The sequence below is a fragment of the Coturnix japonica genome, chromosome 15 (assembly GCF_001577835.2).
Source record: "Coturnix japonica isolate 7356 chromosome 15, Coturnix japonica 2.1, whole genome shotgun sequence".
NCBI classification, from domain to species: domain Eukaryota; kingdom Metazoa; phylum Chordata; class Aves; order Galliformes; family Phasianidae; genus Coturnix; species Coturnix japonica.
The window spans coordinates 9,465,622-9,484,551 of NC_029530.1; the positions used below are offsets into that span (position 1 = coordinate 9,465,622).

An 18,930-nucleotide genomic window follows, 5' to 3' on the forward strand; every position below is an offset into this window, starting at 1 on the left:
TGCGTGCTCTCCAGGACAAGGGGATGCTTAGTGCAGCAATGCTGGGCTTGGCCTGGAAACCTGAGCTTGAATATATCTGCATCCTCCAAGGAGATGGATGGGTTTGGAGGGCATCAGTCTAGAAAAACATCTGGAAGACCCTTGATCGCTGAAAGTAAAGAGATGGCTGAGGGGAGACATAATGCCAGCTGGAATTGTGCTAAGCAGGACTGCAGAGATTAAAAAATACGCTGCCATTTATATACAGAAATAGAAAGAAAAGCAAGGAACTGCAGCATAAGGTATCATTAGGATAAATGATAAGGAAAACCTCCCATGATAACGGGGCAGTTGGGAAGAGACGAGATCTCTTTCACAGGATGTTTTGATGCAAAACTTTGAGCTTTGGGTATTTTTTCCCTTCCTGTTCTTTCCTAGAAGTGCCCCATTTTGGCACCTTGCAGGCTGACAGATCAGGGGCTCCACCTGGGGTCCAACAGCAGCTTTTGCACCTGCTTTAAGCCTGTGCCCAGATCCCAGGGCTTCAGCCAATGTGCCCTTGATTCTCAGTTCTACTATTCTACTATTTCTGTTTGAAAACTCCTGACCAAATAAATAATTCAGCTTTTCATTTATTTTTTCTTTTTCTTTTTAGCTGGGTTTAAGGCAAACTTCATTGGAGAGATGAAGGTCAGCCCTTGGTCTGTGAGCACAGCTCTGCACCTTGGTGTTGAGCGTAGCATGTGTCTGCCTCACTGCTGTGCTATTGCATTTGTTGTCTTGTTTCCCCTGCAAAGATGTCAGCTCTAGGTCAGAACAATGCAGAGCAGGGCTCAGAGGTGCTTACACATGGGTGGAGGGGTGAGGGAGTGAGCGTGATGTCTGCAATGGGCACCACGCCGGTCCTGTAAGCAGCAAAGTAGAGGCAAAGCACACAGAGCCCTGCACACCTAAGAAGGTGCATTCAGACTGAGCAGCAGCAGGAGGGTGGAACCCAGACCTTGCTTTTTGAGGCAAGTTTCTGATTTGTTCTTGGTTTTGTGCTGTAATTTACTTCCGTGCCTGGAAGGTTAATCGCACACTACAAGAAGCTGTGAGCACTCAGATTGAAGGTGCTGTTGAGAGCTAAGTGTTGCTGTAGCTCTCATTCAGTCCTGCTTAGCAGAGTGATAAATTATGGGGAGAGAGCTGAGCAAAGGCTGTTGAAGTTCACAGGCTGCTGAACCGGGATCTGCTCTCCAGGGAGGAAGCTTGGATGCATCCCTAATGATACACCTCCCACCTGCGTTGTTCTCTCACTTGTCATCCTATGGGATTTGTGCTGAGACTGAGCACCTCCTTCCTTTACATCCAACCCCCAGATTTCACCAGCGTGAGCGATAAGTGCTCTGCAGTGCGCAGAAGGCTTCAGACATGAACAGGCAATAAAACGCTGCCTGCTGGTGGTGTGGCAGAGCAGAGCTCCTTGTCTCCATCATCCTGTGACACAGGAGAACATTCAGAAGATGGGCTTGAACCTGCTGGTTGCCTACACCTTCATTTGTAGGGCTGCTCAGGTTGACATTGCTGTGGCTGCAACAAGCTCCACGAGTTCTTCTGGTGCTGGAAAATGCCAGTATTGAAATCAGGAGGATGGTTTGTGCTACTGCACTGTCCAAGTCCCAAATCCCACAAACAATGTTGTGGGTCCACAATTGCAGCCACAGCCTCTTGGTGCAGACTGGCACCCTCAGACCCTTCCTTGTGCACAATGGTACCACAGTCCATGCTGTCCTGAAGCATTGGCTTTGGCCATGGGGAGCAAGAATCCTGTCTCAAGCCCTGATTCCAAGGGAGCTGAGAGCCCCATGGGCAGCAATGCCCTTCCGAGACATAACATAAATTTCATTTCCTCCTAAAATTTACTAGGAACAGCATCTGGGAGCATCTGTGCTGCCCTCTTCGTATTGGAAAAGTCTCCAGCATCTTCTTAAACCCTGTTTAGTACCTGGAGAAACTATCTGGATACACAAAAAGGCACTTGATGAAAGCCTTCCTCTTTACCACAGAGCAGAACTATGTAGGAAAAATGTGCTCTGAATCAGTTAGAGACATATAGAAAAGTCCTTTAACAGCCAGCACTTTCTGCAGAAAGCCCGAGAGAAAAATCACCACTGCATGCCTTCCTGAGAAAGGTATTTTTTATTTAAGATACAAAGCATTATTGTGTTTGTGTTCTCCCCTTCATCTGCATTACTCCACTTAAATTCCCATTTAAAAATATATGAAATAACTCTGTTTTCTTTAAAGATATATAAGTCCTGTTCCCAGTGGGATAAAGGAGCAACATAAAAAAGGGGACAGCTTTAGTAAAACAGCACTGCCAGGGGGCATAATAAATACATAAATTACTCACAACCAGCAAGGCGTACTCACAAACTGCAGAATGAGCTGCTGGAGCACAAAGCAATGCCCTAGCAGGTGGAAGAGAACCAGCACAGCCCTGCTGCATGGAGCTACAGCCCCTCTGATGGCAATGGACAACAGGAGGAGGAGTAATGCCAGGCCGGGAATAACCTACAACTCTACCATCCTCAAATATTCAAGCCTGTGGCTTGAAAGGAGCTGCAGTGCACAGTGCCAACAGGCTCCTGTCCATGGACAATCCCTGACCTGTGGGATGTAGCAGAGGAGAGCAGCACTCCAGCTTTATGTTGGAGCAGTGGGACCCACTCAGGGGAGCTCAGGAAGCCCAAGCAGCTTCCACCGCTCCATTCAGCTGTATGGCAATGGACTGCAGGGTGATGACAGCATGTCAGCATTTCACCTTGCCATGCCTTCCTATGCTCCTGCTCTTCTCTTACACCTGTTGGTTCCTTTCCCCAGAACCCTCCCTGAAAACAGAACTCTTGGTCCTTGTTTCAAGCTGCTCACAGCCAACAGAGATGCCTAATCATTCTCATGTATTCTAACCTTCTAGCTCTTCAGGCTGAAATAAAAACTATCCTCTGTGTGGAATGGAAGCTGATGAATGTATGTCCACTAAGTACTAGAGCCACAGAAATCCTTCTTGTAAAGGTCTCTGAAGGTGTTTTATATAGAGAATCCATTCATCATGGTTGGATTAGATTATCCAAGTGGTCTTCTCCAACCATAATGATTCTATGGTTTGGACACCACACTCTCCTTCCAAAGGACCAAGAAATGAAGAGCATTCCCACTGTTCTGTCCATGTTAAGGACTGCTGTCCCTTGCTGTATCTTCTTGGAGGAGAATTTGGCTCTGTCATCCATGCAACCCTCCTTCCAGTAGATGTATACTGCAATTAGCTCACTCTGCATCTCCTCTTCATTAGATGAAACCATCCAGCTCCTCAGAGTCCCCTTTTAGGATGAACACTCTAAACCCTGGGCTACCTCATTAGGTGCCTTCTACCTGGGTCCCTTCCAGTCTCCCAGCACTTCTCTGGAACAGGGGAGCTCTGCAGGTAGACTCTCACAGGTGCTGAGTAATGAGATACTGAATCAGTCCCTCCTATACTGAATTATGCATTCATAATGGCAATTATCATCCATCATGGTTTACTACGCTCTTTTGAGTCAATTGATGATTTTATCCATACACTGAACACGCACTGACAGTGCAGTTATTGCCAGCACTGTTCATCCTCCATACTTCCAAAAGCTGTGTTTAGGTATTTTGTGCCCTGCATATCTTTCACCATGCAATACCACAGGTGTCTTTTGCATCTCTTCACTGTCCCTTGAAGGATGGCTGCCATCATTCCTGCTGATTACTACCCATGTGCTCATCAGCTGAACTCCTCATTTCCCCATTAATCCACTCGCTGTTAAAATAACCAGGCATTTTTCAGGCCCGTACAGCATTCCTTCAGCCATCTCTATTCATCACTGGAAGCACTGGTTTATTCAGATGCATCTCTTAATAGTACTTGTGCATTTGAAGGACTGGAGATAGCCTGTACCAGGGGATGGTATAGGAGGTGGCCTGGGGAATGGGGCAGTTGGTGCATGCATGGAGATCAGAGCTGCTCCTCTCTTCCCAGCTGCTTTCCCCCCAGGGCAGCTCAGAAGAGCCCTGCAGTGTGTTTGTTGGAGCTCCTTCTGACATTTCCAAAGCAGCATTTTGATTGGATTACTGCATTATATCCTTAATGCAGAAGGCGCAAATTGAAGAGTCAGCAACTCCAAATGCTAACTTTACAGAGAGCCGTGTGTTATTAATATAAATTTCTAACTGTCTTTGTTCATTTGCCTTTGCTGCCATTGTAATTTTCCTCTTCTCTTTCCACATTCCTGTTTAAGATGTTTTCTTCCTACCAGATCCACCTTTCCAGGCTCTGTGTCTCACCATGCAGCCAGGATGGGTTGTGGAGGACCAGGGCAGATGTGCTCCTGCAGACAGCAGTCCTCCATAAAAGCTGCACAGCAGCAAGGAACACGAGTTTCAAAGGCCTTATGGACCAGTTTTGGGTTGTAGGATAGTAGAATGGTTCAAGTTGGAAGGGATGCTTCAATGCCTTCTGATCCCACTGCCTGCAGTGCACAGGGACACTGAGAGCTCCATCAGTGCTGAGTCCCATCCCCTGACCTTGGGTGTCTGCAGGGATGGGGTATCCACCACCACTATGGGCAACCTGTGCAGTGGTTCTCACTACCCTCATTGTAAAAAACATTTTGCTTATACCCAGTCTAAAAGCCCACTCTTGTCATTAGGAAGCATTTCCCCTCCTCCTGTCACACAGGCCCTGCTAAAGAGTCTGTCCCATTCTTTCTTATGGCCCTTCATCAGACACTGAAGGCCACTCTCAGCTCTCCCTTCCCTCTCAGAGAGGTGTTCCCTCCTTGCACCCATTCCAGAAGCATTGCTATCCCAGAAATAACGCCACCAAATAAAGGGACCTCTCAAGCACTCATGAGGTGAGGGATGCCTTCACTCCTTCAGTAGGAGTATGTCTCTTTAGGGTGCTCCACTGCTTGGCTCCAGCGTAGTGGCAGGAGCCCTCAGTGAGTGATGCATGGGGCTGAACCCAGGAACTATTGCAATTGAGCAGTTCCCATTAGGGAGGCTTCTGTTCTGGCCCATGGCTGTTGAAGATTTTGTTTGGATTATTATATATATTTTTAACATTTGTAAGCAGTTCCTAGAAAGCAAATGACACAAGCTAATTACTCATGGCTTCTCCCAGGAGGTCTCTGAGTTAGTAAAGTTAATTAATTAAGGACGGCAGCAAACAAGCTAACACAAGGGGAACATATTGCCCTCCTTAGCTCTGACACTGCAGTTCCTCTGTTCAGCCTGACTCTCCTGACATTGAGACCATGCAGCAGAGAAGGGACACCCGAGTAGAAAGTGACAAGAAAACCTGGGGTGGGGAATGGGGAAAGCACACAGTAAGGGGAGCTTGCTGATCCAGAGCATTCCTATTTTATACCAAGGAGGTATTATAAACGCTCCATACCCCAGCTGTATGGTGGCAGCCCCCAAACTCCCTGATTACAGCCATCCTGCTGCCTGGTTCATTACTGCTCATCTGCATTCTCAAAGCATATCATTTGATGACAACTCTTTTGGAGCAGAAACTCTCCGTTCATCAGAGACACGCACGGACTCCGCTGAGGCAGTCAGAGCTTTATGAATCTCCACATAATATTAAATTAACACGATGGTAATTTGTCAGCCTGGCATCTCTGTTTCTATCAGGACTGAGACAAGGGCAAGAAACGGACGCTGAGCTTTTCCCCAGCCTAAAATCTTTGTGTCTGGTGCTAGAAGATCATGAGACACAGCACCTTAGAGAAGGTGTTTAGAGAATAATTGCTCACTTTCTAATGCTAATTCAATAGGCTCCTATGAAATCTGCAAGTACAAGGCACAAGAAGAAAGGGTTGAACTCCTGCACACTGTGTGTAGTTCAGCAGTGAAATTCCTTGGTGTGGTAGACAGGAAACTAAAACACAAGTGTCCCGCAAACCCAAACCTGGAAGCACTGAAAGCACTTCATTACAGAAGTCAGTTAGCTGCTAAGCATTCACTCAGCTGAACAAAAGGAAACTGGTCTGCATGCATTAGAAAGGCAGCACTGCATAACAGAGAAATGGGAGTAGGAGAGTTGGGCAAAGGGGCAGAGGATCAGTTTCTCCTTAAGATCTTGAGCCATGCAGCCATCCCGTAGCCCCAGGGTGGTCATTAGGAGCTGTAACATGGGTTTGATCAACACAAGGTGCTCTCTCCTTTCTGACTTTGATGGCTTTCAGCAATGACTGATGCAACACAGAGCTGCCCCTCCAGCTGTGCACATAGGGGCATTCCACACACCCTCCATGCTGTTCCCACCAGCCCCTGTAGAGCTGATGCTGTTGGGCTCTTGGCTTCCTGAGCAGTGATGCTCATGTCCATGGCCCTGCAGAACTGCCCCTTGGCACCTGCAGTCAGGAGCAGTTTCAGTGCTGGGAGATAAATCCTCTTCCATTTCTCCCAGCAATAACAGAGATGTCACCTCAGCTATTTAATTTAGGGTGAAACACAGAGATAATGTCTTGCTTTCTGTACAAATTAGCTTTCTTGCCCTGAAGTTCTGGTCAAATTCCAGTGAAGGTAATTACACTCAGTTCACCTAAATTCCCCTGAAGCCTGAGCTAAAGATATTATTAAGGAATAATTATTTCTTAATTTGCTTTGCACGGTGTCAAATAGCTGTCATGTGGTACTCCAAGGGTGGCTGCATTTCAGCCATGGTCACAAGGAAGCTGATGGCTCTGTAAATATGTCCCAGCCATTACCACAATGTAGCTCTCACCCAGCAGATTTGGAGGTAAAATTTAATCCATTGTGGCTGTAAACAACACATTCCAATGTGAAGCAGGTGTAACCTGTGCTGTCTGCTGAAAATATGAAGTAATAACTCTGAGAAAATGGTGAAAGCCTAACAATGCATCTAGCTATCTGTCAGTGCATAATGTCCCTACATCCTGCTGTTATTGGGGTTTGGGCTGCCTCCCTATCTGTCCCTCGACAGTTGCTGGAGCTTCCATCAGCACAGGCAGCAGAGCCCATATCAACATTTATCTCATCCTAAAGCACGTGTTCCAAATAGGTTGAACCAACAGCAACTAAGGGTGCCTCTTTCTGTCTAGATAATACAGAGGAAGCCCACAAAGAATCATACAGAGGCATCTAAAATTAAGAGGAGAAAACCCCCGGTGAATATCTTGCTGTGTACCTGAGCATCCTCATTGATCACTGCCTTAGTTTACACCAGAATCCAACAAAAGAAGGGATGGATGCTAACCCTGTCTAGGGAATGTCGCCCATTTACTTCCTTCCAGCCTGAACACTGACCCCTGGGCATAAGTCACCTGGTCTCTGCTTCTATCTAACTGCCAATTTTGGTGCTCCAAACCCTGGGACAGTCCTTTACAATCCTTTACCATGTATCTGAGCATCCTCACAGCCATTTGGGATCATCAAAGGCAGCAGAGACATTTTTCTGCCCTTAACTCCTTTGGAGATAACACATTCAGAATGATAATCTCTTGCAGGAGCTTTTCATTCCTATAATGTATCACATTCAGCAAAAAAGCAATTCTACCCAAGGAACAAGCTACAGAGTGTATTTCTTCTCTCAACCTAATCTCTCCGAGAGCTGAAAAGGCCAGCAGCTCTCGTGGCTGTGGTGGACAGAGAAGAGTTCAATTTGCTGCCTGGAACACATCCTCGCATAAACCAGGCTGTGATGTATATGTGGACTCCAGTGAGACAAGGACAAAAGCTATTAGGAAAATGTGTTGAAACTTTCTGAGAAGGTGCTGCTTTTATTACATGGAGAGCTTAAATCACAGGTCCTCTGTGAACCCAAACATCTGCTTTTCCTCCCATATCTGCACTGTCCAGGGTTTATGGATCTTCTGGACTACTGCCACTGTCCCTAAATATGCCAAAAACAACAGTCCAGTTGCCACTTAAGGTCACCGAGTCATAGAATCATTAAGGTTGGAAAAGACCTCTAAGATCATCAAGTCCCACCTATCACAGTATTGCCCAATGACCACATTCCTCAGTGCCACATCTCCACAGTTCTGGAACACCCTCAGGGCTGGTGACCCCACCACTCCCTGGGCAGCCTGTGCCACTGCATCACTGCTCTTTTGGAGAATAAATGTTTCCTAATATCCAACCTGAACCTCTTCTATTGCTACTTGAGGCAATCACCTCTTGTCCTATGGCTGTTACATGGGAGCACACCAATCGTCACCTCATCACAGTCTCCTTTCAGAAGCTGTAGGGAGCAATGAGGTCTCCTGAGACTCCCCTTCTCCAGACTGAGCCATCCCAGCCCCCTCATCTGCTCCCCATAAGACACATGCTCCAGACCCTTCACAGCTTTGTTCCCTATCTCTAGGCACTCTCCAAGAACTCAGTGTCTTTCCAGCTTCACAGTTAAAACTAGAGCAGAAAAGTCCAGCAAAATATACCTGAGTACATTAGAAAACCATCAAACAGTGGGGGACTGGCACAGTGCAGCTCAAAGAAGAGACTGCTGTATAGACCCACACCAGGATTCAGAGCAGTGAATGCTCAGGAGAAGATAAAACCTTTTGTCCCAAGAGCAGAAAGCTTCTCCCCCCTCTCCCAGCTGGGTGTTTTCACACTGTGTAAGACCCAGAGGTGTGTTCACCAGGGTTTGGATCTGGATACACATCCTAAGCCCTTCTTGTGGAACCACCCCACAGTACCACCCACATGGCAGCCACAATCACGATGACCTCTTGTCTCTCGTTTTAAAGGCTAATTAAACCTTCCTGGTTTTCATTTGTTTGGGGAGGTAATTGCTCATTCTCTCTTGCAAGGGAAGATCCCTATCCCATTTGCTACAGGAGACATAGGGAGGCCATTCCAACAAGTCAGCACCACTGCTGATTAAACCTTGCTCTCGGCTGGACTTCAGCTGTGGAGGCCTCATCTTTTAACAAAACTAATCACAAAGTTAAGGAGAAAAGAGCTTTTTGTGTTGCCAAAGACCACGATCCCCGTGACTCACTGCAAAGCATAGATAGAGCCTTATGTCCTGACACACGTGCTGTTATCACCGGCCTTTGCTTCTGCACTTGTCAATCAGGCAGGGAAAAGTCATACAAAAAGTCTCCTGGACACATCCACTGAGACAAAGCAGCAAATATTCAGACTATCTGGACACTCTGACATTTTATTGTAAAGACTTAGTGAGTCTAATAAGCAGGATAGGGCACTGAAATGCTGAACATGATTATCACTTGGACAGGGCTCTTTGGGATGGAGTTTGGGATGAAGTATGCTGAACACTAAGAAATCACATCTACGTTGCACCTTGAAAGCCAAATGTTTGCTATCTTACTTATAGGGCACTCTCCAAAAATTATTCCATTTCTTGTTGAGACAAAATGACATTTGGAATGTGTGCTTACAGGATTTTAACCTACAGCTGTGATAACACTACATAGTCAATCTTTCCTCTGTGTAAGTAGTTTTTTAATCCATAAACCCTTCATAGTTAAACATCATCTGGAGGGCAAACACAGTGACTAAGAGCTGCGCTCAGTCACAGCAAGATTTTCATATCCCACGTGAATAGTGACTGCAGCAAGACAAAGCATGGCCCTATAAAGGGAGCAGATTTTTGTTTTCCCCATTGAGAAGTTCCCCCGTGGATCACAAAATTCAGCCATGATTTCCACATGCATTACCAGAGTTTATACAGAGGTAAGTTCTCAATATCTTGAGATGGATAATTAGAGACAAGTCACTATACAAATGAAAGCACAAATGCTAAAAAGATGACACTAGGATTCCATAAAATATAATTGGAAATAATTATCTGTATAATTACTCCCTCATGGAACTTGTATACAGTTAGAATAATACAAATATAGTTGGAAATAGATAGCCAGAAGGTATCCAACAAAAAGGACTCACCAACTCCAAGGCCTTCAGCCAAGATAGATGCTCACTGATATCAAGGCTCACCACAAGAACTCCACAAAGAAGCAGTCTCCAGAAAGCAATATTACTTCAGAGGTGGTCAACACTTAAATGGGATCTAGGAGAGATTGGGGTCAATCTTCACCCCTCCCGGGAGCACAGCTGAATTACCTTCACCTGTGCTCCCACAGCTGACACATCACTTGCCTCAGATGGTTAATCAGAGGTTCAGGCTGTGATCAACAGTTTCCCTTACAAACTTGCAAGAGCAAATCTCCTGAACCTTTTGCCCAAGGAAGATACTGGAAAAGACCAAATAACTGCTGCAGAAACAGGCGTGCATTGCAGCATTATCAGTGATCATAAACATGGACTTTGTGATTGGGATAACAAACAAAGCACTGCTGTTTGTCTGGCTTCACCTCCTGATTAAATGGCAAATCTTGGCAGGGCAAAAAGGTGTGTGTACCATCAACAGCACATGGCCTCTCCTTCATCTGAGGAAAGCCATTAATATAGACAAGGTGTGTTTTTCTTTACTGTTGATGCTTCAAGCTGTGCAAATGAACAACATATGTTTTTATGTATTACTACTTTGTTATCGTCTACTTGATTATTATCAGTATAAGAAAGAGCCTACAGTGTTTATTTCAGAATGCAAGGAAAAAATCAAACATTTTGATGTTTTAACTACTTATCTTCATTATTAGATTCTATGCTGATATTAGTTTTGGTAGATACCATTCACTACAAATGAACAGGAAATGAGAATGGATGTGTGCCCTCTACTAAATACCAGCATACACACAGCAAAAGAAATAGTAGCATGCCATAGATATGTCATTGCTAAACAATTTCAATCACTCTTAATTTATGAGAAGTCTTTCAGCACTACAGGTATCCTTCATTTTTTGCAGCCCTAAGCAGACAGAAATATTGAGGTTTATCCCCACAAGATGTTTTCCTCTCCGCTGTGCAACCAAAAGGATCTTTCTGCTTTCCAGTTATTAGAGGTTACTTCTGTGCATTGAGGAAAGGCTTTCCAGATTGCATTTTTTAAAGTTATTAAACAGCAATAAAGCCAGTGATGCAGAGAACCTCTTTATAATAAAGCAATACATACATGTATATTTACTCATTTCCTGAGACACTAAAAGCCTTTCTTTTTACGACACAGCTAATTAAAATAGTCTCATCCTGTGCTCTGTTTATGAAGTATTACAGATATCAAACTGTGAGTTAAAGATGAAGTAATGGTGACAGATTGTTCGGCCACAAGTAAGGCTCTTATTAAAAACACTGGCAAAGTGGAAGGGAAGCACGGGAGTTTCAGTACAGTGCATATAGCTATCTCCCTTCCCTTGCCTTGCCTTCTATTGCCTTGCCTTCCCTTGCCTTCTATTGCCTTGCCTTCCCTTGCCTTCTTCCTCTCCTCCCAACCCTCCTCTCTCTTCCTCTCTTCTCTTCTCCCCTCATTTTCTTTTTCAGGGGTATTTCAGATGCTTTTAAGTTCATTTGCCTACTTATACGAGGACTGTTATGGACATAAAACTCCATACAGTATGTGTACACAAACAATCCAGAAGCCTAATATGTGAGAAAGCTGAATTTCAAGCTTCAGTTTCTTCTAAATTCTTACATCAGGGATGTATGCTGCTCAAATATCAATGGAAAAGAATATTTTCCTTGAATAACTAAATACGAACAGACTGCAGAGATCTATGAAATACTGAATTTGTTAGGCCTAGCCTGCAAATTACAGTTAATCCTATCTGTACATGTAAAGAGTGTTTTACAATTCATTAAGAGTAGTCCCGATGCCCTAGAATGCACTAAAGGTGATTAATGTGTATCGCTTTAAATAATACAACAGACTTTACAAAAGTGGAATTATTTATGAGAGCAGCAGTAACATCCAGCAGAAATAAAAACAAATGAATGACTGAGGAAAAGAGTGTTTTTCTAAACATTACTTAAGACAGAGCATCATTTCCTGTCTCCCAGTTGGCGGTGCCTCATCTTTAGAGAAAATAAGAATTGCAGTAATTGGAGGCATCCCTGGGAATCACCTCGCCCAGCTCCTTGCTCCAGTTGGCCACCCTGCACCATGGCCAGCCAGGCTTTGATCTCCTCTTACGATGGAGGCTTCCCAACCTCTCTGGATAACTGATGCCATTCCAAGTCATTGGCTGACCTTCAGCTCCCATCAGTGGATGTGCAGGAGGTCCTGCAGCCCCAGCGGATGCTGCCCCTGAGCACCTTCTAAACGTGGGAATGTCGACTCCTCCTGGCAATGATTTCAAATCCAGTTTGAGGTCTGGAGGCATCATTAACTAAAACCCCAATGGGATGCAGTAAGCAGTGAGAGCTCGCCTCTCCTGTCCCCAGCACACCACTGTCCCCACCCCAGTTAGCAGTGTTTGGCCACACTCAGCCCCATGGCATTTTGTTGCCCTGCCAGGCTGCAGCAGCACAGTCAGCATTTATCACCGATGTGGCCACCCCTGGCAGCTGTTAGATGAAAATGGAAAAAAGAGCCCTCTGTCACCCCCCAGGGACCCATCAAGACAGAAACTCCAAGCATCCATTGCGAAGATGGACAGTTTTAATCCCATACAAGAGCCCACAGACACTTACCCTGACTGTAGGGCATACGGCAGTGCTTACTTTGCTGGCACATGCCTGCTCTCACCTCCTGATATTTGTATTATTTTGCTGACAGTTTTTCTTTCTGGCTGTCTTATGAGCCAGACTTTTCATTTTGGTTAAAGCCCAGCAAGCATCAAGCAAGGCCAGGGATAGAGGAGGTCAAGGGAAGAGGCAGGAGGTGGAGGTTGCAGCCAGCTTGCTGTAAGCTTTCCCTAGACCCAGCTCCTGCCATTACCACATGATGGATTTGTTCTCAGCTCCTTACATAGTCCCTTGTACAGCAAAAGCATTGAGAGAGCAATGACACCCAAGTCTGGGCTGGGGGTCCAGTGTCCTCCAGTGATGCTGTAGCAAAACACATAACCGTGCAATGAGAATCTTACAAAGTGCAAAAACTGACCTCCTAGACAGGAAAACGTTCTGTATCTGACAGCTGTGATGGAACTGAGTGGATATTTCCAACACTGAGGGTACACAGGAGACAGCATGGTTCAGAAAGCCTGAAAGGAACGATGCATTGTCCGTGATGGAGAGGCAGGAAACTAAACACTCACTCCAGATGCTCAGGGTTGGCTGACCTGACTGTTCTGCTCTGTCCACAGACCTGTCAGTAATCAGCTTCCCTCCCCCTACACTGCTCAAACAGCTCATTTCTTTCCAGCAGAGCTGTTTGTTTGGAAATGTGCCACTGACAAACTTGTTTTTCCTCTTCTGTTTCTTATTGTGACACAGCATCACAGTCATTAGCACTTCACATTTAGTGACAACATTTTTCCTTTGGAGGCTGTTATTATACAAGATTATGAGGCAGGAACTATCAGAGTGCTTCTCAGGGGGGAACTGGTTATTGTGTCCAACAAAACTTACGTGGATGTCGAAGCATACTTCAGAAAACCACCGGCAGCCATTAGGATCAAAACCAAGCTCTTGTCGTGTATTGCCATCTAAACTGGCTCTGAACTCCACACGCTGGACACAGCATGGAGGAAAGGAAGCACTCTGGGGTCTCCCCTGCAGCCCTGAGGGATTGCAGGTGAGATGGGATGAGTTAGAAAAGGCAACGAGGTGAGCTGTTCTTGCCCCGGCCTTCATTTTATCAAATTACTGAGCACCTGCTATTGAACAGAAACAACAGTTTCTACTCCTGGATGTGTGTAGGGAGCAATGCTGGGTGAGTAATCGATTTTTCAGTTCAACTACCAAGTTAAAAAGTGGGAAAAAGAAATCAATTTGATCCAAATTCAAGCAGATTTTTTGTTAAGTTTTCTTGCTGGAAGAAAAAGGAAGGAAGAAAAACGGAACAGTTCCACGTCAGTGATTAAAACCAAATATTTTCATTCCATTTTGAGCAAAAATGGGAATGTCTGCAGCACCTTCAGCTTGGAAAGCAAAATTACAGCATCTCAACACCTATCGGATGCTTAAATTCAGCATCAGTGTAGAATGAACCATGGACCAGATGGCCATTAAGGGTTCCTTCCAACTCAAACAATTCTATAATTTTCTATGATTCTATACCCCTCTTCTACTTTACCCGCTGGAATGAAGAAGGCAGGCAGCCATCCCTCCACCACCACAGCAGGGTGATCCTCAGCCTCCAATTAAGTGGTAATTGATGGGGAGCAAGTAGCTTATCTTCTTGAGACTGTGGATTTGTTGATTTTCAACAGAAGGGACATTTTACAACACAGTTACTTTGAAATGCAGATTAGAGCCAAGCATTTCAGGTTGGTTCCTTGCTGAGCAGCCACTGAGCCTCCTGAAGGCATCCACCAGATCTCACTGCCATTTCCATTTACAAACTTGCCCAATGACCAAAGTTGTTATTATGAAGTTTTAATTCTACTTCACCCAGATGGAATTGCTGGATGAAATAGGAGGTGTCTCCCAGGAAACGCAGCTGCACAGCAGCCCCAGCATGGCAGATCCCTACAGCTTGGCAGCCTGAAGATCTTTAGGGATGGGTAAATCAATCCCCATCGTGGCAAAGGAAACAAAAACTGCTGTGGCAGCTCAGGGGACGGATAACACAGCAGGGCCATGAAAAAATGCATGAAATGGTGGGCTCCCTTCATTCTGCACAGAGTAAGGCAGAGGAAAGCAGGGAGACCTGATCTTGGGAGGGGCTGAGATGCTTCAGAACTCCCCTCACCACCTTGAGATGTTCCTGAATGCTGCAGCAATCACACAGCTGCTGCATTGAGTGAGGGGCTGCTCTCTGCCTTTGCAGCTGCTGTTGGGAGAGCAGACGCGGCTTCCCAAGCTGCCAGCCTATCACCTCTCATCAGCACAAAGTATGTTTTGATAAAGAAATGAAACACACAAGCTGAGGATAATTGCAGGTTGCAGATAGCGATAATAGCTGCAATTTGGATTGTGGAGGCAATAAACCCAGGCTCAGTCACTGGCTGCTTTGTTTGGGAAAAGAGCCCCCACCGCAAATGTTGAAAATGAAATTTATGAAAAATATATCTTTCAGGAAAAAGAAATTAGCGTAGATCTGTTGCTGTGGTTGCAGGAGATTGGGAGCTTTAACTTTCTGCAGGCTAAGCCAAGAAGTTTGCATTGGGAGGCAGCCAGCACAGGTGGGACAAACAGCTGCCTGAGGTGTGAGTCTACCATTACCAGTCATTGGCCACACTGGACCAACCATGAGTTTTTAGGTCATTAACAGTGGGCTGGGATAAATATGACTCCTGTTTGATTGACATCAGGTCATCAAAAAAACACATGGCTCCAACCAAGGTCTCCCTGTTCATGCCACTGGGCTGTAAAACACTCCTAATTGAACCTGCTGCTGACAGCCGACTCGTATCGTGCTGCTCCAGTTTACAGCATGTGCTCAGCAGTTCTAACAGCAAGCAGAAGATAAGGAAAATCCCATCTCATTTTCTTTCTTCTTGTCTTCCTTTATTCTCCTTCTGTGGCAGTCTGGAAGTTTTCTGTTGGTATCTGTCTGGCTTTAAGCACCTCAGGTACAGCGAGAAAGGGAAAAAAAAAATAAAGGAAGATGAAAAAGAGAAGATGCAATTAATAAACTGAGATTCAGAGTGAATGAGACTACGTTTCGTGTTTGACCGAATTCAACTAGCGCTCTATGCATGCAGTAATAGAGGAAATTGGAAATGCACCGCTGTTCCATTTAGACACTTTCCAAATGAAAACGCTGTGCTACGGAGATGCAGGAGCACTTTAATTTTGTGTTGGTTTTTCTTTTCCTTTTAAATTAAATTGCGTCTTTTCAATGTGAAAGTGGCCAGCATCAAGCGAGAAAGATGCACATAAACCAGGCAAACAGCCCCAAAATAAAGCACCAGTATTTATCTGCCTAATGAAAACATTCCAGGCTGACCCTAAATGATTTGTTTTTCTTCTTTCCCCCCCATATGATGTGTAAGAACAACAAAACAAATCCTTCCCCAGCAAACTCAGGAGGATTTTTAGGCTGGGTCACTGACACAATAACTCCATTATTTTCCCATATCATCTCTGAACACGTGAAGTTTCAATCATCTCCATCCTAGAACTTCTTCCTCTGTAAAATTGATCTCTAGGGAAAGCTTCCCTGGCAGTCAGCTTAACTATCCCTTCCTCTCATTTTCATCCCATTACTCCTAGCCAATTATTTGTTAGACTTATTGTGATGAGCAATGGGTATTTGTGACCTTTCTTACTCTGAGCTGTGTATTATGGGATGGGAACACGGTGAGGAAACCTCTTACTGCTGATGGCTTCGGTAATTGTTCTACCTTTAAATATATCTTCAACAAAATATCCCAGCCATTGTGGTGGTGAGATTACAGCCTTAGTGAAATGGGAGCTGCACAATGAATGTGGCTCTCTCTAGAGGTAGAAGGAACAAAAGTTTGCCTGGAGAGGTGATGGAATCACCATCCCTGGAGGCTTTCCAGAACCATGGAGATGTGGCACTGAGGGATTTGGTCAGTGGGCTTGGTGGGGTGGACTGGGGTTAGATGCAGTGATCTTAGGGTTCTCTTCCAATTTAATGATACTGTGAGTCTGACACTATGAAAAGAGAAGTAAAACTGAAACACCCACAAGTTGCTATAGAATCCTTGTGATGTTAATAATAATATTAAGTCTTTAGCACCGGAGGAGCAATACAAAGAGCTAGTAAATATTTGTCTTGTGTGACACTTGGTGTAGCAATTGAAAAGAACAGGAAAACGGGGCAGGCATTACAACAAAGGCATGACGACAAAAGGACTGGCACAACAGAGAGGTGTTATAAAGGAAGGGAAGAAGATTGCTCACCTGTATCAGAAGGGTCCAGAGGAGAGCTTCACCAAAGAGGGATCTCCAGGAAGAAATCCTTCTGCAGTGGCAGTCAGCCCTTAAATGAGGTCTAAGAGGTGCAGCCTTCCCACCCCTTCCTATCACACAGCTGATCTGCCTTCACCTGTGCTCCCAGGGCTGACCTGGTCTTTTCCCCACGTGCTCCATCAGTGCTTCAGGCTGGGACTCAACTGTTCCCATACACTTGGACACAACAGCCCTGACTTCAGTTGACCCACAGAGTACTGGGCACTTCAGTTCACACACCTCTAAGTTCTGGAATGTGCTGCTCTCCCTTTAAACACTCTCACCATTTCTCACCACCTTGGTCAAGAGATTTCTGACACTGGCTGACACTGACAAGCCTGTGCCATCCATAGGATTTTCCAGCTGAGATTGTTCCTTTCCAGAGGAGACAGAAAGACATTTGGGCTGATGAGTCTGGCTGATACGTGCTCTGTTCAGTGGCCACTGAGCACTTCCCCAAGCTTTATTGTGGATTTAGACAGCGAGCTCTGCAGGGAGCAACATAAATGCAATTTGTGACTGACTCAACAGTAGAGATGAGAGGTTTGGCAGCTCTCAGAAAGTTTCCAATGTCAAAATATTGCAGACTATTTTTGTCATTCTCACCTTACTAATTCCACCAAGCCGTCCAAGCTTGGCACACATCACAGTGTCTCATTTGGCTCAAAGCCGCTCCATTTTCAAACCAAACCATGTACTCTTCCTCCTGCAGAACGAATATTCAATAGCAGAAGGGCAGAGCTGTCATGCAAATGTAGTTGCTCAGCTCTAAATTGTGATCCCCTAAAACAGAGTATACAGGTGATTGACCCAGTTTGCAGGTGAAGTATTGCAACATCTGTATTCACACCAACACTCACCACAAACTCCCAACATGATTAACTTTCATTGGTAAATCTGACAGAGACGCTTAAATTAGGAGCTAGATAGATCTAGAAGCCCATGTTTGAAATTGTGCAGTTCTTTGAGACCCTTTTTCAACCGCTGTGCAGCCCTGGAAGCATTGCTCCAGCATTCAGTGTGCAGCCCCACTGATGTGGCTTCCAGGATGGGTCTGGACCCACCTTCACAGGGGCAACTCATCAATGCTGATGCTGCCCAGTGCAGTCCTCTACATCTTCCCTTGACTGTGGCAGCCACATAGGACTGCAAGGTAGACTGGGGCTTTTTTGCTTTGTTTTTGTGCTCTGGATTCAGGATTCAGATGGATGATTCCCAAGGAAGGATCCCACCTTTGGCCATAAGAGAGGACTGCTCATCCCTGCCTTCAAAGAGATGCCCCATGGGGGTGATCCTGGCATGCCTATCACCACTGCTCTACCAACTATGACCATTCCTTTCCAACACAAATACAACACACAACAGCATGCATGATTTTTCCAGCTCAGTCCTTGCGTAGAGCTTTATACAGGGCTGTCCTCCACTATCTGTGCTGCAGAACTTAACTGTTAATATTCATGGCTTCAGAGGAGACTGATACCTGGCAAAACTCCAGAGAAAGCTCCTTTGGTAGCTCCAAAGGCAAACTTGTGCTGATGCTTGTCTACAGCCTGGAATTTAAATTCCTACATCCACGTGAGAAATCAGAACCCATTGCAGTCCTAAACTGATGTTTTCCCTGCTTGCACTCAAGTTCAAGCTCTCAGACAAGAGATTCTTTTCACAGTTGTTGACAAATCACTTCTGACCTACAGAAGAAATTGCATGGGATGCGGTGCCACCTCTTGGTCACCCAGCACCTCTTATCTGTGGATTCTGTGGACATTTGTGACAGGGAGCAACTGCTTCCTTCCATACTACAAAGCCCAACAAGAAATAAATATCTTCCCTCTGAAGCTTGGACTTTATCTGGCCGAAGGTATTTGCAAGGTCTGCGGTAACAAAGTACAGCAGGAGGGAGGACAAGTGTATGAATTCCATGCAGATGCTATCATTTATTGTTAATGCCATGACCCACTGCTAACACAGAGTGTTGTTATCATTCATAAACTGTGCTGGATAGGTACAGATGCATCCAGAATA

The 18,930-nt window shown here is 45.2% G+C and overlaps 2 long non-coding RNA genes across 2 annotated transcripts; both read right to left on the reverse strand.

The window, feature by feature from the left end:
* Positions 1 to 1,064: 1,064 nt before the first annotated feature.
* LOC116654130 lies at positions 1,065 to 10,671 on the reverse strand. The gene is made up of 2 exons (XR_004309068.1): positions 9,931 to 10,671; positions 1,065 to 4,514 (listed from the first exon to the last, which is right to left on the reverse strand). It is a non-coding gene; the product is annotated as an uncharacterized LOC116654130 (long non-coding RNA).
* Positions 10,672 to 13,267: 2,596 nt separating this feature from the next.
* LOC107321094 lies at positions 13,268 to 18,212 on the reverse strand. The gene is made up of 2 exons (XR_001558457.2): positions 16,861 to 18,212; positions 13,268 to 15,555 (listed from the first exon to the last, which is right to left on the reverse strand). It is a non-coding gene; the product is annotated as an uncharacterized LOC107321094 (long non-coding RNA).
* Positions 18,213 to 18,930: the final 718 nt, after the last annotated feature.